The sequence below is a fragment of the Balaenoptera musculus genome, chromosome 6 (genome assembly GCF_009873245.2).
Source record: "Balaenoptera musculus isolate JJ_BM4_2016_0621 chromosome 6, mBalMus1.pri.v3, whole genome shotgun sequence".
NCBI lineage: Eukaryota > Metazoa > Chordata > Mammalia > Artiodactyla > Balaenopteridae > Balaenoptera > Balaenoptera musculus.
The window spans coordinates 20,263,858-20,276,415 of record NC_045790.1 but is presented as its reverse complement, the minus strand read 5'-3'; positions in this window follow the sequence as shown (position 1 = coordinate 20,276,415).

Below are 12,558 nucleotides of genomic sequence, written 5' to 3'. Positions count from 1 at the left end.
AGGAATCTCTTCTCTTTGCCGTCTGCACCCTGTTATTGCGCTCTCCTCCGTGGCTCTGAAGCTTCCCCCTCCACCACCCACAGTCTCCATCCGCAAAGGGCCTTCCTAGTGTGTGGAAACTTTTCCCCCCTCACAGCTCTCTCCCACTGGTGCAGGTCCCATCCTTATTCTTTTGTCTCTGTTTTTTCCTTTTTCTTTTGCCCTACCCAGGTACGTGGGGAGTTTCTTGCCTTTTGGGAGGTCTGAGGTCTTCTGCCAGCGTTCAGTAGGTGTTCTGTAGGAGTTGTTCCACATGTAGATGTATTTCTGATGTAGTTGTGGGAGGAAGGTGATCTCAAAGTCTTACTCTTCCGCCATCTTGAAGCTCCTCTTGTTGTTATTTTAAATGAGTTTTGTTTTATCTTTTAACTGTGCTAGTGATATATATATATATATATATATATATATATATATATATATATACAACTGAGTTTTATGTATCAATTTTGTCATGTTATAAACTAACTTCTGGTTTATAACAATCTCAGTTATTTGTCTTGAATTTTTTCCCAATTATTTCATCCTGTCATGTACAAATAATGGCCACTTTACTATTTTCTTTCTAATATTATTCCATCTTATTTTATTCTCTTGCTAGATTTCATTGACATGTGGTTGGGAAATTCGTGGTGTAACTGGTGGCACTGGAAAAGCATTTAATGTTTAATTAAGCATAGTACTGTCTGTTGGTTTGTTCTGATATCATTTTAAAATAATGTTACAGATGTGTTGTTCTGTTCCTATTTTAATAGGTGTGGGAAATTCTGGACCATAGAATTTCAGATAGTAGACTCTGAAGCCATATTTACAAGATTCAAGTCCAATCTCTGTTACTTAAACCCTGAGTCATCACAGAAATTATGTAAGCTCTCTGTGCCTTATTTTTCTCATCTGTAAAATGGGGACAATGACACCTATCTCATAAGGTTTCTGTAAATTCATATTTATAAAACTCATAAACAGTCCCTGACACATAATAGGTACAAGATACGTGTTTACTATTATAACTTTCTACAAAGCATTTTGTTAGAATTAGTTTAATAGCTTCTGAACTTTGGTTACTTTAAGATTCTTATTCAACTTATTTGGATATCTATGTTATCTCTCTTTTATTATGATTAGTACTTATTTTCATTTAATTGTATTATTAAGTTTTCAGGAAAAGAAGTCCTGACCCTTTTTTCTGCCTGATGTCCTCTTCCATATATATATACATACATACATACATATATATATGTAAAATTTGTGAATGCATTCAAATTTTATAAAATAGGCAAAAAAACACAAGAGAAAAATACAGAAAAATGGAAATTCCCCCTTCAATTCTCACTCTTATTCCCTGGAGGTTTTCATAGTTATGAATTTGGCTTGCATGCTTCTCTTCCATTTTTGTACATCTGCACACATAGTGATGCATTTATACCTCTGTAGGTGCGTTTTACTCTAACAGATAAATTGTTCTGCAACTTACTCATTTTACTTTACAGTATGTCTTAGTAAGATATCTAGTCCAAAGCAAAGAGATCTACCCCTTTCTTTCAAACTGCCACCTAAGATAAGAGGTAGTGCCCACTCTATAAGAACTTGCTTTTTGATAGAAGCAATAAATATCCATGTATATGGCTCCATAGACTCATGTGCAATTATTTTTAAGGATAACTCTGGAAATTGAACTACTCAATCAAAAGGCATACCTATTTTAAAATTTGATGCATAGAGTAAAAGACTGCTTTCCCATGAGATTTCCACCATTTACAGAACGACTGATATTTTTTGAAGACAGTGCCAGTGTCTGATCCTTGCTGTTATCACAACTCATTAATGATTTTATTTTTTGCCAATAGGATGAGTGAAGAATGTTTTCTTCTTATTTAGTTTGCATTTCCTGTGAACACCAGTGAGTCTGAACATATGTTTTTAGACTTATTTGCATTTGGATGTTGTTTGTCTTTTGTTCCCCATTTCCAATTGAGCAGGTTGAGCTGGTAAATTTGGTTTAGAACAATTGCTCACAGTTCACAGGACTTTTACTTACTGGGTCAGTGAGTATTTTCTTCCACCAGGCTGCCTTTGGTCAGCAGCAGGATTGTTGGCTTGGATCCAATCTTATTTCTTTTAGTTTAGGGAGACACAGCAGACAAACACTCCTTGCTCTGTCTCTCCCCTGAGCCCCCTCATTGTCAGCCTGAGCTAAGGGGTATCCTCTAGTCAGGGCCTGCTCCCTGCTCACATATTGCATCTGTGCTCCCACTGCGGTGGTGGTGGAGATGCCTTCAGAGATTCATTAAGCTTATTCCTGTGATGCCAAATCATACTTGGCATCACCAGGATTTAATCAGCTCCAAACAGTTTCTTCCAATTTGTTCCAAAATATTATTATAGCAGGTGCAATGTGCTTTGAAGTTGTCAGTATGAGGTTATAATCATTTCCTAGTTAAACTAGAGGAAGTTGCCATCTTAAAAATTCATTTAAGGAGATTTGTAAATGGACATTTATGCTGGTATCCTTCCTAGAAGTCTTAAGTAAATTCTTAATCATTGACAATCATGGCTATCTTTATCAGAGCCTATTTTAATCTAATGGACTTTCCTGTAGTTTTATTACCTATCAGTTCTATGATTATTTCTTATTTTTAGTCAAAATCCAACCCTAAAACATGAAATAATTGTATATTACCTTTTTGTTAATGGAGAAATGTATAAATTTACAGTTTTCTGTAGTAGCAAGATAGTTCTGAGACACTCTCTAGTGACTTAAGCAATCAGATGTCTAAGTAAATCCAGTCTGGATGAGAGATCTAAGTGAATTGTATGCTTGCAGGCAAAGCTAGGGAAGGTGTGGGAGAATGGGGGAGGAGAGGGGCAGGGCCAGAGGGGGCAGTGGGGAGTGGAGTAGGTTTGTAGGTAGGGGGTTTGTTTGGAAGGTTGACCTGAAGGGGATAGAAGTAGGAGGAATTACTGGAGTGAGGAAAGGAAGGGGATACCAGGGCTGGAAGAAGGCAAAGTATCAGTGGGAAGGAAGCAAAATTATCTTTAATTCATAAGGAATATATAAGCACAACCTACTTAATTAATAAAGTAGCATATTAGTCAATTACTCTAAAATGTTACTAATAAACTTAATTGTTTGGGACTCTCAGCTACCCATCAGGAAGATTGCCGCCTTGTGCACAGAAAAACGTGATAGTGGAGAATTGAAAATTTGCTGCAAGCCAATCCTCTTTGTTACATGTTCTCTTTCATTTCGTTGGTCATTTGAGGCACATAAAGCAGGAGGCAGCTCACAGAGAAGGGAAGAGAGAAGCCTGAAGTCCGGCCTTCCTGAATTCAGCATTTACAGATACAAGCTTTCTCAAATGGAGTTGGCAGCAGGAAGAAAGCTGAGTGGGCAATCTTTAACTCAATGTAACACCAGGGAATGTGGACTCTCTCAGGACCTTAAGCACACCTTAAAACTCACCTGGAAAGGAGGTTTGTACGAAGTCAGACAATTGGTAGGTAGAGGCTGCCTTGAGCCAAGTGGACAAGAAGTTTAAGGCCAACTCAGGGAATGTGGTCATCCATCTATTACATGTGTCACAGGCTTTATGCTATTAGTGCCAAGACAGCTACATCTTTTTTAACTTCGTAAATTGTTTCCATTTAATGTAGCTTAAGGAGAATAAAATTAAATTGAGGCTAATAAGTATGGTGGGTATAAGAAAACTTATTTAAAATTTGAACATAAGACAAATATGAGCAGGTTGTCCCTCAATACCCCTTGGAGGCAGTTTTAAGCAGCTCAGCCAAGGATTACCTAGGGAAATGGGCTTTACTCACAGCTAGCTAGTGGTCCCAGAATTAATGAAGTCACAGCTAACTTGTAGATTTTTACCCAAAGAGATGTAGATAGTGTGGCAGAGAAGGTAGTGCCCAAGGATACAGTTTATTGAGCAACAGGATATTAGACAGTTTTATATATAACTTGGCATCATAGACTAACATTCCTTTATTAAATTGCCTACAATGAGCCTTCTTTTCAAATATTACTTGAACCCACTTTATAATCTTACTAGTTCTTACATTAATTATGTCAGTTATGTTTTTACTTTTGAAAGTTATACCTTAACATGAACAAGGTAGCAAATTGTAGATATTTGTGTTTCTTTGAATCTCCTTTAAAACTTCACTTAAAGAGGTTTTGCAAATGCTTAAATAACTGTTCATGACTTTAGGAATTTAATTTTTCAGCTGAAGCATAATTATTGACTTAAAAAAGTTTATTTCATTGCTTCTAGGAGAAACCTGGTTGTTAACCACATGGTTATAAATGTACAAGTAAAAGAAAATAAGTGGCCACTTTTTAATAGAGGAGCTTATAAACCTTACAAGAAATGGTGAAACATCCCGTTGGTGGGATTTGTAGATAGACTAAAAAGATTTAAAAATATGATTTTTTAAAAACATAATTTAAATATTTTAGTTCCAAAAATGCATTTTTCCTGCTTTTGGAGGTAAATGTGCCTTCTTCTCATTGCCGCTCAAACAATATTTGGATGCTTTAACGTGCTTTTGAATCAACAGCTCTACTCTACACAATGGTTCTCAATCTCTTGCGAGGCTCTGGAATCACCTGAGGAACTAACTTTTGATGCTTGGGATCCAGTCCCTAAAATTTTGTTTTAATTGATTTGGCACATGGCCCAGACATTGGTGTTTTTAAATGCAGGTGAGAACCAAGGTTGAGAACCACTGTCAACCTTGACAATCATCAGGACCTTATTAAAAATAAAAATACCTCATTCCCACCACTTGGATGTTCTGATTCAGATGATTTGAAGTAAGGACAAGTAACCCCACTTAATTCTGATGGCAAACAGGGTCTGGGAACCACTGGCTAAAAGAGTTCATTTTAGCAATTTTGGTAACACAATTACACAGATCAGAAACTTCTGCCTTATAATACGCAGCTCTAACTAGTCTCCCTAGCTGGCTTTGCTCATTCATGAGTTAGTAATTTAGTTTTTAACATTTAGTAGGGAAATCTTGTTTTGAGAAAAAATGAGGTTCAGTGTAATTTTGAAAGGAGTCAAGGCATTTTCACAAGGGGAAGTACAAATTATTCTATGACTAATGTGTAAAAGCTATATCTTATTAAACTTCTGTAATTTGAACTGACAAATATTTGTTAATTAGGAGGCAAATTTAACCACAAGTGGGGAAAAATCCTTTCTCAGTGTTCTAAATTGAAATCTGCCAAAAATACCGAAGCCTGATAAAACCTTGGCCCTGATACACTATCATGATGCAGAATGGAGCTTCCGTTGCCCTAACACTGGATGATTATAAATACCTCTCTGAAATATGCATAAAGCTCTCAACAAAGGAACCTGCTGCTGCTCTAAATCGGGCACTAAGAAGACTCCAGCTGGTAAAATGTGAGCTCCATCTAGCTTTCTCTTCACCTGCACAATTATTGATCTCCAAGAGGATGAAGATAAACGTTTACTTTCAGGAACAATACTACTTTTTAATGTTATATTCTCATAAAGAAATAAAAAACATTGTAAGTTGAATATTCTAACATAGATGCTAGTAAGAAAATCATTTTTTCCACTAAATTCAGATAAAAGATATAGAATTTTCAAACTGGAGCATTCACCTCTTCATTAGTTCTGGAACATTCTCAGATAGTATTGCTTCAAATATTGCTTTCTCTCAATTGGAGCTACGTTGCACCATTTCATTCTATCCTCTATACCTTCTAACTTGTCTTTAATTATTTATAATTTGTTTTCTCTGTGATGAATCTTGGGTAGTTTACACAGTTCTATTTTTTATTACACTAAGTGTTCCTTCAGATATATGTGAGCTGCTATTTAGTGTATCAATTTACTATTTAAATTTTATTACCTATACTTTTCTGGACAGAAATGGCCACAGGACTCATATTTTCTCTCACTGGCCTTTCTAATACTAGAGGACCATAGGGCTACAGGTGTCCCCATCCCAGCAAGTCCTACCTGTATGGTGGGCTGGGTAAAGGGTAAAGGAGGACCTCTGGCAGTAAGGACACTTGGATCCCATGTGTCTTCTAGCAGCAGACAAGGCCAGTGAGAGGAAATCAAACAAAATAATATGAACAAAAGAAGTAGAATAAATACTTAATGTAGATAAAGGCCAAAAATAATGAAATCTGAGAGAAAGTGAGGGTAGTTTTGTTATAAAACACAGAGTTTATTTGCTTGAAATAATCAATACAAAGAGGAAACCCTTGACAAGCCATTTAAAAATGAATGGAAACACATTTTATAAATAATAAAGGCCATTATTTATGGGATAACAGAATTATAAAACAAAGAGATTTTTGTGTAGCTATTGAAATAAACTTCAAATCCATGTGAAATAGATGATTTCTAACAAAATGTGCTGTCAAAATTAATTCGAAGATAGAAAGAACAAATGACTTAATAACCATATAGATATGATTTATGTAAATACAAAACAGTCAATGTGGTTAAAGTCCACAGTGTAATAAAAGAGGAAAGAAAGGTTGGACAGAGGTTCCCTGTGGAGAGAGAGAGACTGGAGATGGGGGCTGATTAAGTGGAACTTTATCAGCAGTAGTTGTGTTGTCTTTAAGAAAACATTGGGAGCAATATGATAGAGTCTTGGCAGTTCTTGTTTTGGGAGGGCTGGCGTTATGGTTGTCTGGGTCATTGTTCCTTGTATGTTCCCCCACACCCAACTCCATGCGGAATTTTCTTTTAAATGCCATGTGAGTTCCTACAGAAATGTAAATACCATTTGACAAAATTCAACACCCTTTTATGACAAACACTTATCAATTGGGTGATAGAAAGAGTTTAAAGAAGCATGTGGATAGCTTTAAGAAATATTCCCAGCAAAATAAGAGACAATGTGTCTAATATCACCACTTTGATTTTGGCTTTTATTTATTTCCCCAAAAGGCTCAAAACCATTCTTGGTTTGGAAGAATCTTGCTACAACTTTCCTTGAGGTGATTTTACTGAAACTGATCAGAACCTACACAGTTCAAGAACAGTGACATTTAAAACGCATCTTGAGATGCAGGAAATAGCCCTTTGGGATGATTTCCTGGGAATTCATTAATAATTTGTATTAGTGAGTTTTGTTCTCAGAATTGCAGCTTGCTTTGTGGACCATTGAGCACTGGCTGGCTGTCCAGCACACCCAGAGCTACTGGGTCTAATTTTACTGCACTCCTGGAAATTGGAGCTCTGGAGGGGAAGAATAAATAAGGAGTAGGCTTATTGATGTTATACTGATGTTTTTCAAGGCATTTTTTATATGATTTTCTGTAAGACTCATCATAGCCTTTTAAGGTGAGTGGGGTTTATTGATGCAGGCTACTGTAGGGAATTGAATCACCCAAGCTTCATGGGTGGGAATGGAGACTCAGGAGAATCAGGTCACTGGCCAGCCATGCCTAGTTCATGAGGCCTCAATCCACTCTCTGCTGAAGATTACATGGAACAGAGATCTGAGCAAGGCCAGGGAGCTGCCTGTTGCTGGTCTCTCCCTGGCCCAGATGCTCCCTACCTGTGCTCCACAGGGCTCATTTGGGCCAGTGGTTCTTCGGGTTCAATGTTACTATTACTTTTCTGACTTTATCAAGACAGTGCTGTTCTTTCCCTCCTCCTGCTTATGTTTCTTGATATTTATGTATTCCTCTGTCACACAGTGAGCTGATGGTAAAGAAGAATGGTTGTAACAAGTATGAGTTAATAACAACTATAATTCAACGAAAAAAATACAACTAAGAACAATGAGAGTTTCCATAATTGCAATCATGATTAAAATAGCTTTCAATTGATAGATTAGTTGTCATTGTTATGACTGCTGTAATTAAGAGTTAGGGAATAATCTTATGTTAACAAAGTGATGAATGAAGGTGGCCAGTGAATACTTGGGGAGTGCCTATCTAGAGAGTTGTCAAAGGATTTGCCTTTCTGAAGGAGGATTTACTAACAACAACAATGATGGAAAGCAACAGTAGCAGCAGGCAATACAACTATGATTAATACAGCTGTACAGTGTGTTGGCAGGCAGTGAGTACAGGATTTTACTTTTAATGCTCAAAAAATATGTGAAAATTTTCTTTTATTGTTCCCATTCTACAGAAGAAGCTATTGTGGTACAGAGAGGTAAAATAACTTGTCCAAGGTCACACAGATAATACGTAGCAGATCTTTGATTATTCAATTCCAGGGACACACTTCCCAAGAAAGACTTGTATGGAATTGCTATCTCTCAAGTTTCCTGAAACAAGCACTATTTTAACAGATGTAATGATGAGCACTCAGAATACCAGACCAGAAGAGATTCATCAAAGTCAGAAGGCACAGCTTCACTTGGACGAGGGGAGTATCAGATCTGCCAAAGAAACAGAGCTCTGATTTCAAATACTGTAACATGTTACTACACATAGTGGGAACTTTGCAAAACCCACGGTGTGTGTGTCAGGGATGCAGAAATTTTAAAGTGAGATATCATTTGAAAGACCATTTCTTTGATCTATAGCCAGTGTTATTTCTGCTTTGCCATGAACTTGACAGAGGCCAGCTAATCCTGAATGTGTCATCCTGTGGAACTAAATTGTGTACATGTGAGAAGCTGCATCTGTGCATTGGCAATGACACTTTGAGATTAGTTAGGATATAAAAGTGAAAATTCTGGGTCTGTTATATATTAGAATAAAAAATTGCTCTTCCTAGCTACAGGTTCAAAAATAGCTCTTCAGGTGGTAGTTTATGCTGAGGAAGAATCGTGTAGAATTCCAAGTTGTAAAGACAAATATCATTGAGAGTATTTTTGAGACAGTGTCAGCTTGTCCCACTGCAATCAAGATGTGACGAATAATTCTATGACATGTGTCGGGGGGTTCCTTACTCCCTTTCCCTCCTCCCAGATTCTAACAAGTTGAAAACTATGTGCAAATGTCAAGGATTAAAATATCTCCTTCATTGCTGATGAAGCCGAGTTTGAGGATTCATCTTGGATCCAACAAAAAATGAGTTTCTATTTCCCACCTGCACTGGACATACAGGGCATAGATGTCCTGCCAGGTGAACCAGCCACACTTAGCAATCACAGACCAAAGCCAGGGATGGAGACCCAGTGACTTCACAACATCCCCCACCCAGGAGAAGTAAACATCCATGGAGAGAATGGCAAGTCCTGGCTCACTTCTACTTGTGGGTGAGTATAAATCCTTATTTCGTGGGATGAGGCAGGAACACAGGGAGATGGAGAAAATCTTTCCTCTAGATTATGAAAACCTTGTTTCAAACAGATTAACTGGTGGTTCAAAGTATTAAACATTATCTTTCCACCTATTTATTTGGTTGCCTCTGGTATGTGTACCCTCCTGCTACTCATCATGGGTGATACACAGAAGTAGAAAAGATGACCGTGCTTTGGGACCTTCATCTCTAAAAAAGATAGGAAAGGTCAGTGCACACACACATTCAACACGTAAATAACAACACAACAAGCCAGATCACAACACACCCAGTTGCTCTCAAAAGCATACGGATTCCATTACATCCAAATAGATGAGAAGTTGAATTCTGAGGAGAACGAGATTACTGCTGACCGAAGTAGTTAAGGGGTCCTCATGGGGCAAGTGATTCCACAGAGAAATCCATTCTCAAAGAGCAGGCAAGGCTGTACTAAGAGGAAATAGAGTTGTCAAAGAGGAGGGAGCATGAGGGGTGTGTGTGTAGGTGTGTGTTTGTGTCTGTGTGCACACAAGGCCGTGAATGGCCCAGGCAAGTTAGAAAGTGAGTAATGAGGAGCAAGTTAGGACTAGGTTTTATGGAGTGCAAAACTGAGGGGTCTTTATGGATATTTTGTGAGAACAAAACACTTTAAAGCTGTGGGCAATCCCTTAGGGAGATCTGTTAAGCTAGAGCCTCAAGCATTGTGAGAGAGAGCCAACTGAGGCAAGGAGGCCAATGGAAGGGGTTGAGAGAAATAATGCAAGTGATCAAATCCTGAACTAAATAGGAGAAATGAATGGAATTAAAAGGGCAGAGGTAGAAGTGTCACACAGGCGGCTTCTACAAGATTCCATTTCCTTCAGAATCTGATGCAAGTGAAATGACTAACACACAATATTCAGAAAGAAAAGTGCCTGAAGTACCTACTGTGAAATGTAACTGTGGGTAAAGGGAGGAACAGCCTCTCTGTCCCAGAAAGGAATTTGCATTGGAGCCTCCAGTTTCATGAGCACATTCATGCTGTCTATGTTGATCTGCATTCTGATGACTGAATCAGTTTGGGACAAGCTAATCTAACCTTGCCATCTGCAGTTCAGTTGTCCATATAGCCCTCCAAGAAGGATACAGCATAAAACTGTACTTCACAGGTAATGGGGATTTTGCATATTTGTGGAATAATGAATGCATGTAATGGAAGGGAATGATTTTGACATCAGGGAATTCTGGGGTCAAATCTTGGCTTTAACACTTCCTAGATAGGTCACCATAAATAGATAAATATAATTTCTGTGAGTTTGTGAAATGGTGAAAATAATACTTCTCTCACTGGCTTGTCTTGAAAAATAAATAATGTGATGCAAAGTGCCACATGAAAAAGCGTCACTTGATTGTTATTCAGAAAACGATTGACTTCTGAATACCTTTCCTAATTATTCAATGATTTTTGCTACTTGTGGTCACCATGACTTTGAGCATAGCATCTGTGAAATCCCATCATCTCTGGGTATTTCAGTTCATTTTACCTAATTAGACTTTTAGTAAATTCTTATAATATGCCAGACATAGTGCTATGTATTCAGTACATAAAGCAGAGGAAAACATGGCTTCTGCTTTCTAGGAGGTTAAAATCCAATAGTGGAGATAGACATGGAAACAGGAAGTAGAGTATTGAGGGCCATGCTGTATAGATGTATGGACCAAATTGTGCAGCAGCACAGATGTGAGGTGTTTAATCAGAGATGGGGACAAGCAATAGAATGATGGGTGCAGTTTTCCTTAGAGAGAGAGGGCAGATGCTTGAGAGAAGATGAAGAATGGCTATACATTTTTCAGATAAATAAAAAGGGTGGGGTGGCATCTACTGACCACCATCACGTTTATATTCTATGCCAGAGGCCCTTGAAAGATAACCTTCATAATAAAAGTAAAAGCAAACACTATTAGTATTGAACACTGGGTCAGGCACTGTTTCAGATGTTTTATGTATATTCTTGTGTAATGTTCATTTAAAGATAAGGAAAAATGATTCAAAGAGGTAAAGTCAGTTATCCCATGTTATAAAAATGGTAAATGATCAAATAAGTATTTTAGTTCATGCTTTATGAGTCCAAGTCTAGAATTCTTTCCACAGTATTAGATCATATTTATTTTGGTGTTCAAATGAGACAATTTCTGTAAGAGGACCTGGAAAGCTATAATTTATCTTATTTTTGTTTGTAATACATGGATTTTATGTTAATGTATTTAAAAATTTTAAACAATTTATATACTTTTCTGTGTTATGTGATGGTCATTAAGGAGCAGCCATGAGAAAAAAGGCTCAGGAAAACAATATTTATTATACCCACAGATCCTAGAAACAGGAAACATGACATGACACAGAGAGCCATATGGGGAAGCACCAGAATCAGTCAGGAGGCAGAAGGGGTAGGATTTAGGGGAGAGCCCAGACCATGGTCTTCATGGAATTTTCATGGGAAAAGTAAGACAAGGCAAGGTGAAAATTTTAGGATTGGCTGATTGGAATAACTTTACTGGGATCTAAACTATACGTGTGGTCCCTGATTGCCAGGTACCTCAACTTGGGATAATTAAGGCAGAAGAATATGGCCTCCTGGGATGCACAGGTCAGATGCAGGCGGTCTGGCTCTGGATTGGTTGGTTTGCACATCAAAGGCAAGCTCCAGGCTAGGCTCTTTGCTCTAAGAATTCACTAGCACAGGGAGAGGCAGTCTCTCCTCAGTCAAAAGGATTTTCTTAAGATATTAAAACATATATCATAATACACAGAAAATAAAAAAATAAACAAAATATAAACATACCCCCAAATTCATTCACTGTAAGTGTACACTCAAAGATTTTCATTGCTTTGAGTTGTATAATTATCATCACAATCCAGTTTCAGACATTTCCATCACCCTAAAAACTTCCCCATGCACATTTCATTTGACCTCTGCTCACATCCCCATTCCTAAGCAAACACTAATCTGCTTTCTGTATCTATACATTTACCTTTTACAAATATTTCATATAAATGGAACTATACAATAAGTACACTTTTGCATAGTGCTTTTTTACACTGAGGTTTGCTGAGCTTCCTGTACATGTGGATTAATGCATTCATCAAAATCGTGAAGTGGTCAGTCCTTATTTCTTCAAATACCTTTCCTTCCCATTTCTCTCTCTTCTCCCTCTGGGACTCCTATTACACTTAAGTTGGTATACTTGATGTCTCCTATAGGTTATTGAAACATTATTCATTTTTTTCAATTTT